This window comes from Mus pahari, chromosome 1 (assembly GCF_900095145.1).
Source record: "Mus pahari chromosome 1, PAHARI_EIJ_v1.1, whole genome shotgun sequence".
Taxonomy (NCBI): domain Eukaryota; kingdom Metazoa; phylum Chordata; class Mammalia; order Rodentia; family Muridae; genus Mus; species Mus pahari.
In genome coordinates this window covers 87,602,639-87,622,676 of record NC_034590.1, presented here as the reverse complement: position 1 = coordinate 87,622,676, position 20,038 = coordinate 87,602,639, and positions in this window count along the sequence as shown.

Here is a 20,038-nt window from a genome sequence, read left to right as displayed (position 1 = left end):
GAGTCGACCAGTATGTCATGCATGCTTCCCCATTCTTAAGCCATCTTGTAAATAACAATTATTATTATTTTGCCTGCTAAGTTTAGGTCTCTCTTCTCTCTCTACAAATTTCCTCCATGAGGTGAAAGCAGAGATAAAGATACCCATATGCCACATGATACCAACATAACTGTATTAGCCAAACCCTCCTCCATCCCTGGTACAGCAAAGGCCTGGCTGGCAGAGATCCATGGTGCGGTACCCATCCTTCCTTTCCCTTAATTGATTTCCAAATCCAGCTTCCCACGATGGTGCCTTGGGTAGCTTTCCAAAGTTCAGCCTCCCAACCTTAATTTAATGCTGCCAGGGGGCCGAGAACTTATGTTCCGCCCACCCGTTGGCACCTGAATGGTTTTCTCATCCTGTTAATATCAATCCTTTGTATATTACATTGGAGTTGTCAGAAGTGAAGCATGCTCAGGCTGTTCCAAGTCTGTCTGATAGAGAGTCCTCTCCTACTCCAGGGCAGGCTGGGAATACAGAGGCTCCAGGTGTGGCCCAGATGAAGATTATCAGTCACAGGGCCTTTCTCTGTTAGACCCAGAATGCAGAGGACCCTGGCTAGGAATAGCTCGTGGATGCTAAAAGCAGGCTGGATGATTCAGAGTCTGCTTCGTTTTGCCCGGACAGCTTTGTGAGGAGTCTTGGAGGAGAACATTCCCAGATCATCCTATCAAAGCTGGGCTGAGAACTCTATTCTTGGAGCACATAACTTTCCCGCACTGCATTGGCAAACACATGTGAGTGAATTCGCACTATCCCTTCTGGACACAAGATAATTTTTGTTGTAACCAACACTGAAATAGAAGGTTATGAAAACTCAAAACTCAAACCACCTTGGCAGAGTTAGCTTTTGACAAGGTAGTGACATCTGAAGCGCATTTTTTTTTTTTTTTTGTCCACATCTTATTTTTCCAAGTCAGTTTCTTTTAGCTGACACTAATAACCCTCAAGTTAATCAAGTCACTTCAGGTAAACCTAGCCTCCCATGCCTACTGACTTAGCCTGCTGGTACAAATGATGCTCCTTGAAATAAGTACGCAGGTGATTCAGGATCATGACTTGGGTCTTCTCCCCGCTGATACCCATGTGTTTCAGGAGTCCTTCATGTGGGTCACTCAAATCTCACTCAAATCTCACCCAAGCCTTTTCTTTAGAAATTGGCCCCCTGCAGTCACTGTTAGGTAGCTGTCCTCTGTACTTGTGCTGACGTCTTTCAGGACATTGTTGAGTCCCTGACTGTGCAGTGAGCACGCGGTGCACCTTGTTTTGCTTTGTATAGATGTCACAATCCCTTCCAGGTGTTGCTGCTGTGCCCCCTTTGCTGCAGTAAAGAGCAGTTCACTGCCCGGCTTTGCATTCAGACCAACACCCAGGTGCTCAAGGCCGCTCTCCTCATGCCCGGCACCATTCGGCCGAGCACAGATGTCTTTTCTTCTCATCAAAGCTCAAGCCATTGGCCTAGCATCACTGGCCTCAGAGCTCACAAGCACTTAGACTGAGAGATCACTGAGTGCCAGAGATTTCCCTCTTGTCCTCACTGCTCAAAAGAGCCCATGGAACGATGAAAAGGGGCAAAAGATAGGCCCTAGTACGGGTGTTGAAGAGCAGCTCTGGTGACTCACCCTCATCCTGTCTATCAATCAAGTTCTCTAATTTGCTCCATGGGATGTTGTATAAGCAGCACATGGTGGAGGGAATGGAGCTAGGTCATGCCAAACCAACAGCAGCAACCAAAATGACATCATGGGCAATAACAGAATAACCAACTAGCAACAGATGGGAGGGACGCAGCCCAGTTTCGCTTGGGAACTGTTAGTAGCATGAACTGTTGGGGTCTTAGCTGGTCAAACCATACCCAGTCCCACTAGCCAAAGTGTAACAAGAGTGGCACCACTGAGCCAGAAACACAAGCCAATCAGTTCTACTGTCCAGAAAAACAGTCCTTTTGGAAAGTGATGGCAGGGGTGGCAATTTCCAAACATCTCTACTCATCATCAAAGCCTCTTTTTCACATTGCTGCCGAGTGGACCAGACGCTGGGAAGCGGATGAAATTTCCCTTTGCTTGTTGCTTTCTCTTATTAATGGACTGTTCTGGGGTCTGTTTATACTTTTTGCTTGCACAAAAATCACAATGCTTTACACAAAGGGAGCAGATGGTACTGCAGACTCGAGATCCGGCCGAATTGCATCTCATGTAAATGGTGCTAGCTAGCGGAGCCTTGTCTTGGATGTAAAGGAACTTGAATCTAATTGCGGGGTTGGTTGTTCCAATTCTGTGTAACTATGTGTTTCTTTGTCTGTGTTTTTCCTCCTCAAATTGAATGCTTCTCTTTGAGTGCCAGTCAAACACCTCCTTTGGGAATCTAAGCAGAGTAATGAAGACTGAGTTTTAAAGATGCGGTTTTGTGGGAGTGATGCTTCTAAAACCCAACTTTCCCTTCGGAGCCTCCTATCAAAGCTGTTGTATAAACTGGCTGTATGTGACTGGGCAAGAACTGGTACTTGGGGTTCCTTTGACAGAGTTTTAATGATAGTATATTATTATATGGTCCAGCATGTTGTAATTGTAAAGACCGTGAGAGTTAGCAGACTGGAAAGTACATAGCACAAGGCTTAGCACTGATCAGGTCTAAATTAAATAAGTACCGTGTCTTAGTATTTTAGTGCTGTGAACAGACACCTTTATGAAGGCAAGTCTTATAAAGGACAACATTTAATTGGGACTGTCTTACAGGTTCAGAGGTTCAGTTCATTATCATCAAGGTAGGAGTATGGCATCATCCAGGCAGGTACAATGCAGGTGGAGCTGAGAGTTCTACCTCTTCATCTGAAGGCTGCTAGCAGAATCACTGGCATTTGGGCAGCTAGGAAAAAGCCCATGCCCACAATGACACAGCTACTCCAACAAGGCCACACCTACTTCAACAGGGCCACACCCTTTAATGGTGCTACTCCCTGGGCAAAGCATATACACACCATCACACTATTCTAACTCAGTTTCCTCATCTGTGAAGTGAGACCCTATAAAGCTGTTGTGAGGGCTTAGAACTGTCCTAGGATGTAGTAAGTAATTCTTAGTCATTATCATCAGTATTATGTCTTCTTGCCCAACTACAAATTCATTCTCATCTTCTACACATTCCTCCACTCTGTCTGAGACTCACCACTACTTCAGGGTCTTTGTCCTTCTCTGTCTCTGTCCTAAAGTGCATTCGTTCCTCCCAGAATGCTCATGCCTTGCTCCCGAGTCACCTATCTTTTATAAGACATCCCTGATACTCCTCCCAGGGAGAGGTGGGCAGTGAGTGAACTGCAAGGGAATGGGACAGAGTCCATGAGACTGGACAGGACAGCAGGCTATGGATGTCCAGAGAATGCTTCTACGGAGTTCTGGGGGTGGGGTGGTGCCCCAAGGGGCCTAGATGCCTTCCAACTGCCAGGTATTTCCAGGGTCAAGTATGATGTGGAAATGGAAGATCTGCAAGAATGGGAGATGTCCCAAGCAAACAGAAATTGAGGATGCTTTATGGCACCCAACTGTCTGAGGGTTTATGTTGCTGTGAGAAAACACCATGAATCCATTTATTACAGTTCCACACAGCACAGTCCATCACCAAGAGAAGTCATGACAGGAACCTGGAGGCAGGAGCAGAAGCAGAGACCGTGGAGGGCTGCTTACTGACTTGCTCGGCCTGCCTTCTTATAGCACCCAGGACCACCAGTCCCTCGCTATAGGTGGTACTACCCACTGTAAGCTGGGCTCTCCTACATCAGTCACCAAACCAGAAAGTGCCATACAGCCTGGCCTAAAGGCCAGTCATTTGGAGGCATTTTCCTAGTTAAGATTCATTCTTTCTAGGTGACCCTAGCTGTATCAAGTTGCCATAAAAACTAGCAGCGCATCAGTGGGCTGATGTTTGGGCAGAAACTCTTTGATGCCTGTTGCAATATGAGAGTCTATTTCCTCTGTAGCCATCAAATTGCAGAGGTGAAACTTCATGCTAGCTCCTGTGATGGGGATTTCAGAGGGAAATTGAGCACATAATGTCAGCTTATAGCCATAAAATATAGAAAGTGATGTTTCTCTCACCTCTGACTTTGGACTTAGGAATTACACAAAAATACATAAATTTCAAAGTGTGTCCTTGGCAATGCAGAAGAACCCAGTTTCTACAGACTCCTTCTTTCCAAGCTGCTCTTCCCTGTATCGGCCCTACTTGACCTTGGTTTTCCCCCTAGCCTTTAGGGAACTGGAAGTAAGCTTTTTCTCAGACTCTCCTCTACTTGGAAGTTCTCTGTTGTCCACAAGATCTGGTTACTGGGGCATCTGTTAGCCTCTGTCCATAGAATGAAGGTCTTTCAGAGCAGTCATTTCTCATTCTCTTCTATTGTTGCTCTATTACTGGGATTCTCATCCTGGTCGTTAACAGTTGCATAGCTCTGACCACTTCATTGGGAGAGAGTGACATCTGTTGCTTGTCACTACAGAGCTTTCATTCTCTGACATGCCAGCAATTTTGCCTGTCTCACTGGAGTGAGATGGCAGCAATGTCAGCTTGTCCTGGGGTAATCAACATTCATCCAGCTTCCTTTACTTTCTCTACCAAAGGCTGGGACAAACCTTGAACAAGAAACAAACTTCTGCTGTTAAAGATGAGTGAGATTTAGGTCTGTTTCACAGCCCCGGTGACCCCTATCTTGATTGACTCCCACATCCAGCCCCTTATAGACACTGCTTCCAAGCTTTTGAAACCAAAAGAAACCTCCCAACCAGCAGCTTCAGCATATCTTTACAGACAAAATATTTTGTCTTGAAAAACATGTCGAGAGGGAAAGAGGATACTGCTATATTTAGAGCAGAAAGCAAATGCACTGTTTTGGTGTTCCTGCAGATAAACACTCTCAAAAAACACGTTCAAACTGCTCCAACTACTGCCTGGTTGGAAATGTCAACACACCACACAAGTTAACTGTTTCCTTTTGCATGTTGTGTGACTATTTTCAGTTTTGTAGTTACAGATTACTGTGGTTTTCAAATTCACAGGATTAGCATGTCGGACAAGAATATAATGAAGACAGTAATCCGGGTCTTTAGCTTCCACTTCACCTCTTGTTAACTTGAGTGTTACCTGGCTTTGCAACATCGTAGAATGTTCCTGGGGTCTCTCTTGCAGTCACAGCCTCCAGAGCTTTCATAGACTTTGCACATGCGCCACTCCATGAGTTGCCACTATGTTACTATTGATCATCTGCTCTGTCTCTCCACTCCCTTGGTTACATGTTTTCCCTCCTGGGATGTGTTTTTCTGACTATGCCTTTCAATTTGTGTTTGTTACACAACTTCAGAATCTCTGGAAAGAATAGACTTTGGAGCTGGAGGCATAGTTCAATGGTAGAACATTTGTTTGTAAAATGGTTAATTTTGACCGTTGATGAGATTTAGAATCACTGTGGAAACAAATCTCTTGGCAAGCCTGTGAGGGATTATCTGGATTAGGTTAACTGAGATAGGAAGACACCTCTTGAATGTGGGCAGCTCCATTCTATGGGCAGATCCTAGACTGGGCAGAAAGGGGAAAGGGGGCTGAATACCAGCATTCATTGCTTTCTGTCCCCAGGCTGAGGACGCAATGTGCTCAGCTGCCTCATATGCCTGCCGCCAAAGCAGTCCTTCCTTATTTACATTGCTTTTATCAGACATTTTATCCCAGCAACAAAGTAGCCAATACACTTAGTGTAGATGAATTTCTAGAAAATAAAGGAGGGATAGAGGGATGTATGAAGGCAGGGGAGGGAGGGAGGGAGGGAGAGAGAGAGAGAGACAGACAGACAGACAGACAGATATTGGTTTTAAAGTTGTATTGGCTTGGAGAGTTGAAAGAAACACTTGTACAGTACTTTACTTAAGAAATTGCAAAGTGTTAATTGTCTGTATTGGAGGAAGTTGCTGATAGAAATGATAGAGAACAGGGAATTTCCTGCTCCAAAACCTTCGCCATCACCATAACGATTAAGCATTTAAGAGAACATTCCTCCTAAAGACACCAAATGCTCATTTTCCCCCCTCTATCTTCCTCTAAACAAGAGTCTTAAAACTTTTCGTGGGTACTTTCACAGTTGATGGAGGGAATAATGGATTTGACATTATACCAGCTAAATGTGAGACTTTGGGCAAGCTGTGTAGACTGGGCAGAGTCATGAGACTTCACATTGAGTTCTTGTGACATCCAGACAGGATCATGTCTGGGAACAGCTCTCACAGGGTACAAACCCAGGGAACCCCGATTGGCTGTTTTTGTCCCCCTGAAGTTAATGGAAGGAAGCATAGCCAAGTGGTTAGACAGGAAGTTCCGGAGTCACACAGCTGGTCTCCATCTCTCACCAACACGTGTGAACCAGTAACAAATCAGTTTACTTTCTAAGGCTGTCTATGAAAAGAGGATAAAGTGAGACCCAATCCATTTGAAGTACTAAAGAAGATGCTGAATACACCGCACTTAGCATGTTGATCATACTTAGGACATGGATGTTTTTACAAGCTTTGTGACTAGGTATGTTTCTGTCTTTGCGTGCAGTCTCACAGCCCACAGACATCCACCAGAAGCCCTGAAAGTCACTGTTTGGGGGTTCAGAAGGTTGTGCAAATGAGGAGCAAACATGGTGATTAAGTCCCTCACCCTGCTGCATCCTCCACCCCCCCAGCCCCCCCCACCCCCCAGGCCTCATGGTCACCTAATTCTGCAGTGACGTGGCGGAGGTGCACACTGTGTGGAAGGATGTTTAAGCGGCCTCACATTAGCCTGAGTCAGACATTTCTGTCAAACAAGATTTTGCCAAACTTGATGAAAAAAAGAACTGACTGCCTGAGTGTCTTGGAATATGGAGCGATCATTAACAGTCCAGTTCAGGTGGAAATGGCGTTTGCCCCTGCCTGTGCTTTAAGACATGATTTCCCCGTGCCTGCTCTGCTTCATCTCAGAGTGTCCTTCGGAGTCTGGGTGTTCCTCATCTGACTCCCTCTCAGCTCTGCCTCCATCCTCACCACACCCTGGCTCCCCTGCTCCCTTTTGCAGCTGACACACAATGGAGTACACCCTTTGACGTTTATCTTGTTTCTACTGTCACATTTGTTCACCTCTTTCCTCTCCTTCTCCCTGGATCTCTGACCATCTTGGTTTACAGTGAGAGTTTCTGACTTCTATCTTGTGCCAGCCTGCCCCTTCCTTCCTTCCTTCCTTCCTTCCTTCCTTTCTTCCTTCCTTCCTTCCTTCCTTCCTTCCTTCCTTCCTTCCTTCCTTCCTTCCTTCCTTCCTTCCTTCCTTCCTTCCTTCCTTCCTTCCTTCCTTCCTTCCTTCCTTCCTTCCTTCCTGTCTTTCTGTCTTTCTTTCTGTCTTTTCTTTATTTCTGGTGGACCTGGGCTTCTCTGCACAATGACGCCATCGTCTCTCCCCCTGCCAATTCCTTCATTTCCTCCAGATCCCCCTTGTGGCTAATTTTCTTTAACAGTACCAATAACAATATTATGATAAAGCTAATGATATCTGGATTGAGATTCTCCTGTGTACCAAGCACCCGACATGGATTGTTTATCTTTCAGCACACTGACAGGGCAGAGTAGGAATTCTCTTACTCCTTTGACTTGGAAAGAAAGTGACTACCTCACAACCGCATAGACGGTCAGTAGCAGATATAGAATTAAAACCCTGTCACACTCAGTCTTTGCATTGAGCTCTTGTTGTTTTAAACTGATGTTGGAGCTTATGACTTCAAGTCTTCTGCTTTAATTTCCTCTACCATAATGGGTATCACCATCTGTCTTAGTCACTGTCCTACCACTGTGATATACCACCATGACCAAGGCAACTGTTAACGCAAGCATTTAACCAGAGGCTTCCTTACAGAGTCTATGGCCATCATGGCAGGGGAACATGCAGCGGGGGTGATGCTGGAGCAGCAGCTGAGAGCTTACATCTGATCTAAGAGCTGTTCTGTGTCTTTTATCCTGGAGACACATTGACGTTGTTCATCCACATACTTGGGTGGATTCTGTAGAGACACTCTCAATTTTAAATATTCTGGATTTAGAAACACAGACATACTGGACAGCAGAGCATACAAGCATGTCCACTGTTACCACATGCCTGCTTTGAACATGCTACTCTGAGTTAGGTTCCAGTGAAGTGCTTCATATTACGGGCTACTGGGGATCTGGGCATTGTGCTCCTGCTGATCCTATTAGTTAGGCTTTTTATGGAGACATAAACCAGCCCCTGATGTCTCTCCCCTTCCTGATGGAGGTGGGGTAGTAGGTCTCCTTGAATTTTCTCCTTCAGCAATGACCCAGGGCTTTGGGATAGTACTGTGCGACAGTATCCTCAAAAAGCTCTGATATCACTTTAAACATTGGATGGGGACGATGTGTCATAGGTCTAGATGTAGGACAAAGGTTCCTCCTTCTCCTCATCTCTTCATTTGTGTGTGTGTGTGTGTGTGTGTGTGTGTGTGTGTGTGTGTGTGTGTGTAAAGACTTGCCCAAGCCCTTCCAAGCCACTAAGAGGTCAACTTGAGGCTAACATCAGTATCTAGACTTCTCTTTTCTTTAGAGGTATTTTATCTCTGTTAATGGTTCTTGTCTTTATTCATTTATTCCTGTCCAGGTACCAAAAATTTCCTTCCTTTTTCCTGGTAATTCCAGCAAAAGTTCCAGGAATGACTCATGTACTGATACCTCACTCTTGGAGTTATAAGACTCCTTCATCCTTAATATATATAGTAGGCACTGTAGATAACTGTCCTTGTTAGGGTTTCTATTGTTGCAACAAATCATCATGATTAAAAAGCAAGCTTGGGAGGAAAGAGTTTATGTGTCTTACACTTCTATGGCACTATTCACCATCAAAGGAAGCCAGGACAAGAACTCAAACAGGGAAGGGCCCCGGAGGCAGGAGCTGATGCAGAGACCATGGAGAGATGCTGCTTACTGCCTTGTTCCCCATTGTTTGCTCAGCTGCTTTCCTTTAGAATCCAGGACCATCAGCTCAGGGTTGGACCCTCCTCTATTGACTGCTAATTAAGAAAATGTCCTATAGGCCTGCCTACAACTCAATTTTATGGCAGTATTGAGGCCTTTTCTTAATTGAGGTTCCCTCCTCTCAGATGACTTTAGCTTTTGTGCAGCTGGCATTAAACTATCCAACACAAGAACTATCTTTCCAGGTGTAGCCAAGGTGATTATATATATATATATATATATATATATATATATATATATGATGCCTGAGTGGAACAGGTGAATAGAAAGGGGACTGTGCCACAGTCAGTGCCTGGTGAATGCAGGAACAATGACCACTGGAGGCATCTGTGTTGCAGGATGAGGGAATCCCCACAAATAGGCAGAGTGGATTCCAGACAGGTTGAGTGTACACTGAGCATGGCTTGCCTATTGTACAGTTTTGTTGTGGGGCTTTTCTTATGTAAGAGAAATACTGGAGGATCCAGAAATTTCCTGGTACAGAAATGACCATGCTCTCTGTGTGACCCTTTCGCCATCTCAGTCCCTTTGAAGTGGAATCGGCTTTCAGCCTGCCTGTCTCTGCAAAAGGAACCCCATCTGGAGAAGGAGGCTCCTTCCTCCCCACCCTGCAGGGCTCTCCTTCTGTCCACGGACCTTGCTATCCTCAGACAGTGTCTCTCTATTAGTAAGGATGGAAGAAAGCTAGGAAGCCAAGCAGTACTCACTTGTGTGGGCAAAGTGACTTCTGCCCAGCCAGGCCTAGAGTTCGTTTACGTCTCCCTGAGTCGACGAGATTTTGTCTATAGACCTTTCTGCTATGTCCCTCCAGAGAGAAGTAACTGCCTTTAAGTAATTGCTGAAGGAAGCATAAACCAGGGAAATTTGATTTGAGCATGCAATTTGAATCAGGAAATGCTCATATAAATAACCAAAGCAGCTGAATGCGGCAGATTTGTGTTTTATAGATTATTTTTTTTTAATCTCAGGGTCTTCAGAGTTGAAATTGTGCTGCAGCAGCTCAGACCACTCGGGGCCCTGGACTTTGCTCATGTCCTAGTTTAGTCACCACTGGAGGAAGGTCTGCTAACTGCCAGGCTGGTGTTTGGTAAGTCAAAGTTATGTACCTAACCTGTGTCTTCAGAAAGAATAAAAATAGGCTTGATCCCCTAAACAATGTTTTAGCATAGTCTTTAAGAGAACAATTTCAAACCAGGGAGGAGATTGGAGTCATTTAGTTCATCTTTAGAAGCTAGAGAGGGTGCCTTACTTTCTTTTCCTGTTGCTATGAGTGGCTCAAGGGAATCATTCTAACATGGTGGAGAAATTATGGTGGCAGGATCAGGAGGCTTGCTGGTCAAATTGCATCTGCACTCAGGGAACTGGAAGTAGGAATAGGCTGTACAGCCTCGGGACCCATCCCCAGTGATCCATGTCTCCCAGTGAGGCTCTGCCTCCTGAACGTTCTACAACCTTCCCCACCAGCTGCTCCAGCTGGGCACAGACTGGAGAGGGCTCAGACTCATGAGCTGATGGGGCAAGGTTCACATTCAAACCACCAGAGGCTCTGGCAGAAGTCATTGGGACTCTGGGAGAGACATGAGTTTTGTTGGAGCGACAATCTACTCCAGGTCCAGGGGCTAGCTTCCAGCTTGTTTACTTGAGCACTGAAGAAGGCCCACAGTTCACAATCTTTTCAAGGGACCAGCGAAGTGAAGCTCTCCTGACTGATGACAGAAGCCAAGAGTGAACGACCAATCTGCATTTTCAGCTCCTGTTTGGACACAGGCCAAGAGTGGTCCCACAGCTGTCAATCTCAGCGGTAATAGGCGCTATCCATCACCTACTGGTGAGCACACCAGGGGTAGTCAGGACTCATCTTGTGAACTAATAACATGGTAACTTTCACCTTGTGGTGGCTTACAAGGATGGGAACTGAGGAGACAGTTGATGCTTCATGGATCCACCTATCCTTTCTAGGGTACCACCTGTTATGGTTGAGACAAATTGACCCAGTGATAAAAGTTGACATTGGGCTATCCCTGTATGTCATACCCAATAATCAACTGAATCTTCTCCATCTTCATTTCTTACATTTCCTTCCTCAAGCTTCTCTCCCCCCAGTCTCTTCTGTGTTAAGTCAAACCTCTCACATCAGACCTAGCCTACTGAGATGGCTAACCAACTAGATAGACTAGATTAAGGAATGCCCAGGAGATGTGCAAAGCACATCTCTAAGAACATCTGTGAAGGCATTTTCAGAGACAATTAGCACATGAGGGCTCTGCATTAATGAAAGGCTAACCCATCAATGGCCTCATGACCTAGGTAGGCGGTAGAACTCTGGGGGTAGAGCCCAGTTGGAGCGAGTGCCCTCTGTAAGGTTTAATTCCTTTGCTCTCCTTCTGTTACTTCTCTCCTCTGCTGTGGCACAAGCTACTGCCCACGCCCTCCTACCGTGATTGGTTGAAACCTCCAAAACTGTGAGCAAGAATCGTTTTTCTTCTTTTGAGTTGCCTTTCTTGGTTTTGTAGTCACAGCTACACAGAAGCTGAATATAGTCACTTGACTGCCTAAACGTCCACAGAGATAAGGCTAGGAATTATTACCATCCTCACTGAGGCAGGGGCTTCATGTTTGGTAATCTAAAGTCAGTGTCTGTCTTCAGATCATCTGGGTTATTGTGGAAGCAGATTTTAGGCCATGCTCATATTTCCACTGAGACCTGAAAACAGGAAAGAACTAAGTATGGACTGATTGAAGGTCCTAGGAGGTAAAAAAGAGGAAACCTGAACACCTGATGTGGGCACTTCATGTGTGGAGGGATGAAGCAAGACGTGCACCTCCCATGAGGACTAGCCTCTCCTTTCAGCGTGAGGTTGGACTCAGAAACATCATTTCTCATTCCCTCTTCTTGTGTCCAGAGTGATGGTTCCAAGCAGAGAAATAGCATGACCTGGTTTGTCATTTTAAAAGATCTCCCAGGACTAGAAAGATGGCTCAGTGGTTAGGAATACTGGCTGTTCTTCCAAAGGACCCAGGTTTGATTCCCAGTACCCATATAGTGACTCACAACCATCTGTAACTCTAGTACCAGGGGATCCAGTGCTGTCTTCTGGGCTTTGTGGGTACCAACCCCATAATACAAAGATATGCATGTAGGCAAAACACTTGTATGCATAAAACAAACAAAAAACAAAAAACAAAAACTTGGGAGGGTTGAAGCAGGTGGACTACCATAAATTTGAGGCCAATTTGTACTGCATAATAAACTCCAGGCCAGCCTGAGCTACAGGGTGAAACCTTGTCTCAAAATGACAACAGGATTAACTAGAGATTGAACAGATTGTCACAATAAGAGAATGTGGATGTGTGGAGACCCATCTTTATTTTCTTTGGTAATAATTCAGGCAAAAGCTGGGTCGAGGTGCCATGTGTCTGCAGAGGGCTGGAGAGAGTCAACAGATATCTTGATTAGAAAACCGCCAGGACATTGGATGTAGTGTCTAAAAGAGAGACTTCAAGGTGGCTTCTAGATGCAGGATAGCTCTTTATGGGAAGAAATGAATGGATACGAAGGCCTTGTAAGAGCTGATAGGGGAGAACATGGGTCACAGCACAACTGTGGAGATGTCAAGTCTGAAACGCTCGATAGAGACTGTTAATTTTATGAGTCAACTCGAGAGGCTAAATGGTGCCCAGGTAGCTGGTATAGCATTCTTTCTGGTATGTCCATGATGGTGATTTTGGAGGGGTTGGTAGCCTAAGGGTAATGTTCTCAGTGTATCATTCTACCACATGAAACAAGGGGTAGAGGAAGGGCAACTTTGAGTTAGCCTGGGTGAAGACATCTACCTTCTGTCACCCTCAGAAGGTGACACTGCAGATTCTTCGGTCCTCAGAATCACAATGAGATGTATGCCACCAGACACCTCTGGTCCTCAGGTATTTAAGCTTCTATTGAAATGATACCAGCAGCATTCTTAAGCCATTGGGTTAGAAATGGAAGATGGTGCGACTTCTCAGCTTCCATAGCCAGATAAACTAATATTGTGCCATAAATCTATCTATCTATCTATCTATCTATCTATCTATCTATCTATCTATCTATCTATCTATCATCTGTTTCTATCATATCAATCTGTCATCTGTTTATCTATCATCTATTAACTATTTACCCACCTTAATCTATCATCTTCCTATTACCCTTTATATATGTATGCATGTATGTATGTTCATATCTATGAATCTGTCATCTATGTATCTATCATATGTAAGCTATCTATTAATTTCTAACAGCTATCAATAAATTATCTGTGTATGTGTACATGCTTATACATATGTACCTATCATCTACCAATTGTTATCTTTCTGTATATATGTATGTGTGTATGTATGCATGTATCTCTCCTTCCATCCACCCCTCTGCTTTGTCCTATTTTCTGGACAAAGCATCCATCTTCCACTAGACTGTGCTATATCGCTAATGTTGAGCATGTGTTTAATACTGAACAGGTGCCCAAAAAGTATTTGTTGAATGGAAGAATTGAAACATTGTGTTTAAAAGCTAAGGATGACTAATGGCTTCCAGAACATCAGACAATCCAGAGCACCCAGCAATGGCTAATTAAACCATTCCAATCTGATGTCCAAATATTGTATGCTAGAGACCCTCCTTCCTTTTCCATTAATTGAACAGGCCCTGTCTTTTTGGCTCTTGTAGTCCATTGTTCTTTTAATGTAATTAGCCCTTGCATTTTGACAGTAAACGGGGCTCCAGTACTTTGATAAATGACTTGTTTCTGAGAAGGGAGTACTTGTGAATACAAACCCGGTCGACTCCTCGCATCTCCTCCTCTTTCTCCTACTTAGCTCTGTCCTTGCCTATGCGCTCACCTTCAGTGATGCCATGCTTCTTAGACAAGGATAGCAGCACAGAAAGTGTGGTTATCACCTGTGCAACCCCTGTGAGGCAGGCAGGCACATTGTGTGGAGGAGAGAGACCCTGGAAAGCAAAGTGTAAGAGGTTCAATGTTCCAGCTGAGCAAAGTGAATTCCGTTCCTAGAGATGAAAGAAACTGGGGAAACCTCACAGTTGCTGGGATGCTGGGTTGAGATTTAAATGCACTCGGAGCTCTATCTTCACCTTGAGTCTGTCTCTTGCTATGACAGCGAGTAGATGATCCTTATTGAGGATCATGGCGTGCCCCACTTATTTATAGGTCTCTCTCTCTTTCTCTTTCTCTCTCTCTCTCTCTCTCTCTCTCTCTCTCTCTCTCTCTCTCTCTCTCTCTCNAGAGAGAGAGAGAGAGAGAGTCTCTCTCTCTCTCTCTCTCTCTCTCTCTCTCTCTCTCTCTCTCTCTCTCTCCCCTCTCTCCTCTCTCTGCAAGGAGCAATACCTTCTGGCCATTTTAGACTTGTAATCTCATCTGATTCGTGTCTGTCCCAACTGACAGAGGTGGGCTTGGTATGTGTTTTCCGTATCTAACAGGTGATTGCTTGTGCTTTCATATCCAAGACATCAAATCTAGAGTCGGACTTCCTGTCCGTTCCCTTATTCTATGGCTTCCTTTTGAGTAGGTGAACAGAGAGCTTTCAGAGTGGTGCTCACTAACAGTCTCACTTTCAGAGCGGCGCTCTCCCTTTTAGAGCACAGGTTAAAGAACAATATTCTAAAGTGATTGCGCTTGCTTGCCTTGGTCCTTCACAGAGGGGAATTGTCTTGGTGACCTTAAGTCCATTAGGATGGCTGCTAACAAAAGAACAGAGAGCAACCAGTGTTAAGGAGGAGGCAGAGATGTTGCAGCTCTGGTGATTAGCTGGTGGGGATAGAAAATGGTGTAACTGCCATGGGAAACACCCAGGAGTTTGCACAAGAAATGGAAGACCTGTGATCCAGCAATCCACTTGCGAGTCTATGGCCACTGCAATTTCAAAGCTAGATTTCAAAGGGATGCAGTGCTTTCTCTCAGCTGTAAAAGGAAGGTATCTGGAAGGGGCTGGGGGGGGGAATAAAGAGAGGAGGTAAAAATGATGTAATTCTATTGTCATTAAAAACATTTAAAAGAATAAACTGAAGAAGAAATTGTGCATAGTGGAGTAATCTTCAGCCATAAAAATGTTCACTGTAGAATTCTTCATGACATTGTGAGGACAATGGGTTAATGATTTAGCATCCTAGTGTTCTCCTCTGCTGTAAATAATGGTTTTATCACAGAAAAACCACAGCTAGGTACAGTGCAGAGATCAACAGGCTGTGGGGAGCCCAGCCCCAATGGATACATCTACATCACAGTTCCTGCATGGCTCAGGGGGCACTGAAGAAGAGAGCGCTGAAGGAGGGCAAGAGCCAGAACACCAAGAAATCGGCTGTGAAACTGTCTGTCCTAGAAATGGCTGCATTAACAAGACCAGAGCGATGGCCATATCAATGGATATGCTGACATGGAAAGGGGGAAATTTCAAGGTTCCCTCCTAGACAAAGAAATACAATGACTGCTGGGAGAAGGAGAATTAGCCTTTCCCAAGAAGGAGCCCCTTACTGGTTGTCCAGCACAGAGTAGTCAGCCCTGAAACTGCACACAGACACACAAATGGACCCAGCAGGTTGTGTGTGTGTACTTGTGCATTCACATACATCCTTAAATTGTGACAATAATAAAGAAAGAGAGGCTATCAACTTGGGAGTTGATGGGCGGGGCTTAAGGAAGGGTATCTGAAAGGGGTTGGAGGAAGGGAAGGGAAGGGGGAGAGTGATGTAATTCTATTCAACTGAAAACATTTAAAGGTAAACAAAAGAAGAAGCTGTGGTATATAATGGAGTATTATTCAGCCATAATAATGAGGTCATGTCATTTGTGGGGAAATGTATATAGTTGGAGGTTCATGTTAAGAAAGGCAAGGGTAATGTGGTTTGTTTTTTGTTTTGTTCTTCTCCCTATGTGGAAATCGGAATAGTAAAAATTAGAAAGACAACCTCAAAATGTTAGAGGAACTTCCAGGAAAGCACAAGGAGACTTGAGGTGTTGTAGGACAGAGAAAGAGAGAGGGGGGAGGGGAGCAAAGGTCAGATCCCAAGGTGGATATCATCAAAAATATATAATCTGTATGGCAACATCATACCCAATCCAACTAATACATACAATTAATATGTATTAGTAATTAAAATAAAAATGAAAAAGAAGAAATCATGATATATACATACAGTGAAATATTCATCAGTCTTAACAAAAAAGGAAAATCTGTCACAAGCCACAACATGAAAAATAAATCAGTCAGTAAAGGACAAACACCATTTGATTCCAAAAGGTGAAATTCAGAAGTAGTCAAAATCTTCAACACAAGAACTAGAAAAATGCTCGCCAGGGAGAGCAGAGAAGAAAATTACTATGTGTGGTAGTTAGATTTTTTGACTTGACATAAGAACCAGCTATAAGACACAGTGAGGACCTGTCTACATTGGGTTGGCCTGTGAACATGTCTGAATCATATTATTATGTGGACATTTCTTGATTATATTAATTGAGGTGGGAAGACCCAGCCTACTATGGGCACCTCTGTTCCCTAGGCAGGGAGTCCTGAACTGTGTAAGAGTAGAGAAATTGAATGGAGCAAAAGCAGTCAAGTGAGCATGTGTGTATTCATCTCTCTGTTACTAACTGTGGATGTGATGTGACTAGCTGTCTCAAGCTCTTACCACTGAAATTCACCCACAAAGATGGTCTTGAATTTTAAGCTGAAATTTCTCCCCCAGATTGCTTCTTGTCATACAGAATTAAAACTGGAGTAGTTATTTAATGAACAGAAGTTCAGTTTTGCTAAATGAAAGTTTTGATACTGTGTACTGGTGTGATGACGAAGATAGTGTCTTGTTATCATAAAATTCGCCATGAGATGCCAACATAAGGGAGGCTGTGTGTGTTTTAGTCCCTTCCACTGGAGAAGTCATGGTGATGGGAACTTGGGCACCTGGTCACACTGCATCTGCAGTCAGGAAGCAAAGAGTGGTTAAGCTCTACTTTTTTTGACAACAGCCTGGGAACCCAGCCCAGGAAGGGGTGCCACTCCCAGTGGGCATGCATTCCCTTCATCAATTAACCAAACTAAGATGTGCTGTCAGATGTTCACCTCCAAAGTGACTCCAGAATTCATCAAGTTGACAACTGAGATTAACCATCATAGGTACAGAATTTAATGTGATGTGGTGTCTGTAACCACCACCAACGTAAAAGGCAAAATAAATGAAAGAAAAAAACACCTGAACCTAACTGTGCCAGACTTAAGAGAATCTGTGTTTTCAGTATCCAATTAGGTTTGAGCTTCCTTAAAGACAATGCTGTTCCCATTTTCTTGGTCAAAATGTGTCTCCGTGCCTCAGGCTGGGTTTTCTTTGCTTCGCATGTTGATAGGTGGAAGGATGTCAGGGATGGCCTCTTCTAGAGTGCCTTCATCCTCCTCAGGATGGACTCTCTACATGGTCCATGAGGTACCCAGTGGTGAGTTATCAGTTCTACATGGAGGACCCAGGACTCAGCATGAATCCTGGAGTGTTCAAGGTCACCTGAATTGCCAGTGATGTACAGGAGACTAGATTTCAGGAATTCCTATGGTGGGTCCTTTTGGTGATGTTGGTGGCTTAGGACATTTTAAAAGCTTGGAGCCAAAGAAAGAGATGGAAAATTGGATGCCTTCCTGATTTTTATTATCTTGCTTGAAGACTTTTTGAGAACACACAAGTGAACAGTTCCATCAAGTTGTCCAGTCCTGACCCCCGATTTCAGTGCCCATCTCTGACCTTAAACTTGAACTCTCTTACAGTCTGACTAATGTGTGTCACTGTATACTCTCCAAGTCCTGGGGCCCTCTGAGCCCTTGCCTTCCCCTGCAGTTGAATTTCCTTTTTCATGCTTGAACTCCAGAGGCCCCCTAAGGGCTTCTGCTTTAATTAAAATTTAAATTCACAAATCATTTCTTAAGCTGTCTCATAGGTAGTCAAATAATCAGAGTCATTAGTGGGTGGTCGGGGTTACTTTAGCATTAATGCTTTCGGAGAGCAAAGCATGCATCAGTGGATACTGCTGCCTTCTACACAATCCCTCTCCATAGACTTTACCCAGAGGACACCACTTAAGCACATCTGCCTTCTGCTGTAATAAAGATCTCTACACTCTCAGTTCAGAACACAGCCTATCCTGTACCATCTCTTCTTATGGCATTCCCTCTCAAAGTTTGCTCATGTCCCAGAGGCATACTGGTTTGAGGGTATGGCAGTGAGGTCTCGAGTGGGGTTTGTAGTCTAGTTATTGCTCTTTGGAATTTGTAAGCTGCCCTACAGCTGTCCCCTCCCACCCCCAGCCTAAGATTCCTGGCTATAATACTATTGACATTTAAATATGGGTAACTCTTTGGGGGGCATAGTGGCTAGCTTGACACAACTGGATAGGAGTGTTTCAATGGGGGGATTGTCTATGTTGGGTTGATCTGTGAGCATGTTTGTGTGTGTGTGTTTGGTGGGGGTTGCCTTGATCATGTTAACTGAGATGTAGAATACTCACTGTGGGTGGCATCATTCCCTAGGCAGAGGTCCTGACCTATATAGCAGTGGAGAAATCAAGCAGAGCATAAGCAAGCAGTGCATGGGTATGTTTATGTCTCTCTGCTTTTGCCTGTGTATGTGCAAGTTTCTCCTTTGACTTCCCTGAAATGATGGATTCTAATCTGGAACTATAAGTTGAAATAAAAACCTCTCTCCCCTAAATTGCTAATTATCAGGGTATATTTTATCGCACTAGCAGAAATGCAGCTAGAACATGGTGGGGGGGGGGGAGAAAAATGCCCCATGACAAAATACCTGACAGACACATGCTAGGGAAGAAAGCATATGTTTTCGATCACATTTTAAGAGTACAGTCCATCATGACATTGAAAGCCAGGGCTGTGGGAGAGTGAGGCTGCCCTCACTCTCATATGTGGGTAGATCAGGTAATAGACTTATTTACTTATTTGTGTGTGTGTGTACACATGTGCACATATTCCAGAGCATATGTTTATAGGTCACAGGACAACTTTATGGAGTCATGTCTCCCCTTCTAACGTAATGCAGATTCTCAGGGTCACACTAAGGTCATTAGGCTTGTGTAGCAGGTTCTGGTACTCATGAAGGCAATCTCACTGACCTGCATTCTCTCATTTTATTCAGTCTGGAATCCAAGACCATGGGATGGTGCCACACATTCAGGCCAAGCATCCTTCCTCAGTTAATGGAAACACACTCAAAGACATGCCCAGAGGTGGGCCTACCTCCCCAACACCCGAGGCATTTCTTTATCTATTGTAGAGCATTAGGGAAAGCATTAAGGAGAGGCAGACAGGTCATCAGGAATAACCAAGTGAAAGGTCTGAATGAACATAAAGGCAAGAGAGGCTGTGAGTAGCTTAGCTGGGGAGAGGAACAAGTATCTTTAGGTGGTGGGGTCAGAATGAATAGTAGCTATTCTTTTCTGGGGGCCATGGGACTTGGCAGTTTAAGTGTCACAAGGTATATTCTGTTTTGACCACCTACTGCTCAATTACCCTTAAAACAAACCACTCAAAACTTAGTGTCCTTGTAGGTGGAACAACAATATGAACTAACCAGTACCCCCTGAGCTTGTGTCTCTNGCTGCATATGTAGCAGAAGATGGCCTAATCGGCCATCACTGGGAAGAGAGGCCCCTTGGTCTTGCAAACTTTATATGACCCAGCACAAGGGAAGGCCTGGGCCAAGTAGTGGGAGTGGGTGGGTAGGGGAGCAGGGGCAGGGGGGAGTATAGGGAACTTTCGGGATAGCATTTGAAATGTAAATAAAGAAAATAATAATAATAATAATAATAATAATAATAATAATAATAATAATCTTAGTGTCTTAAAGACAATAAGACTCCATGGTCTTCATAGATTGTGTACGTAGGCACTGGGCAAGAAGAGCTGAGGTTGCCTGGCCTGAG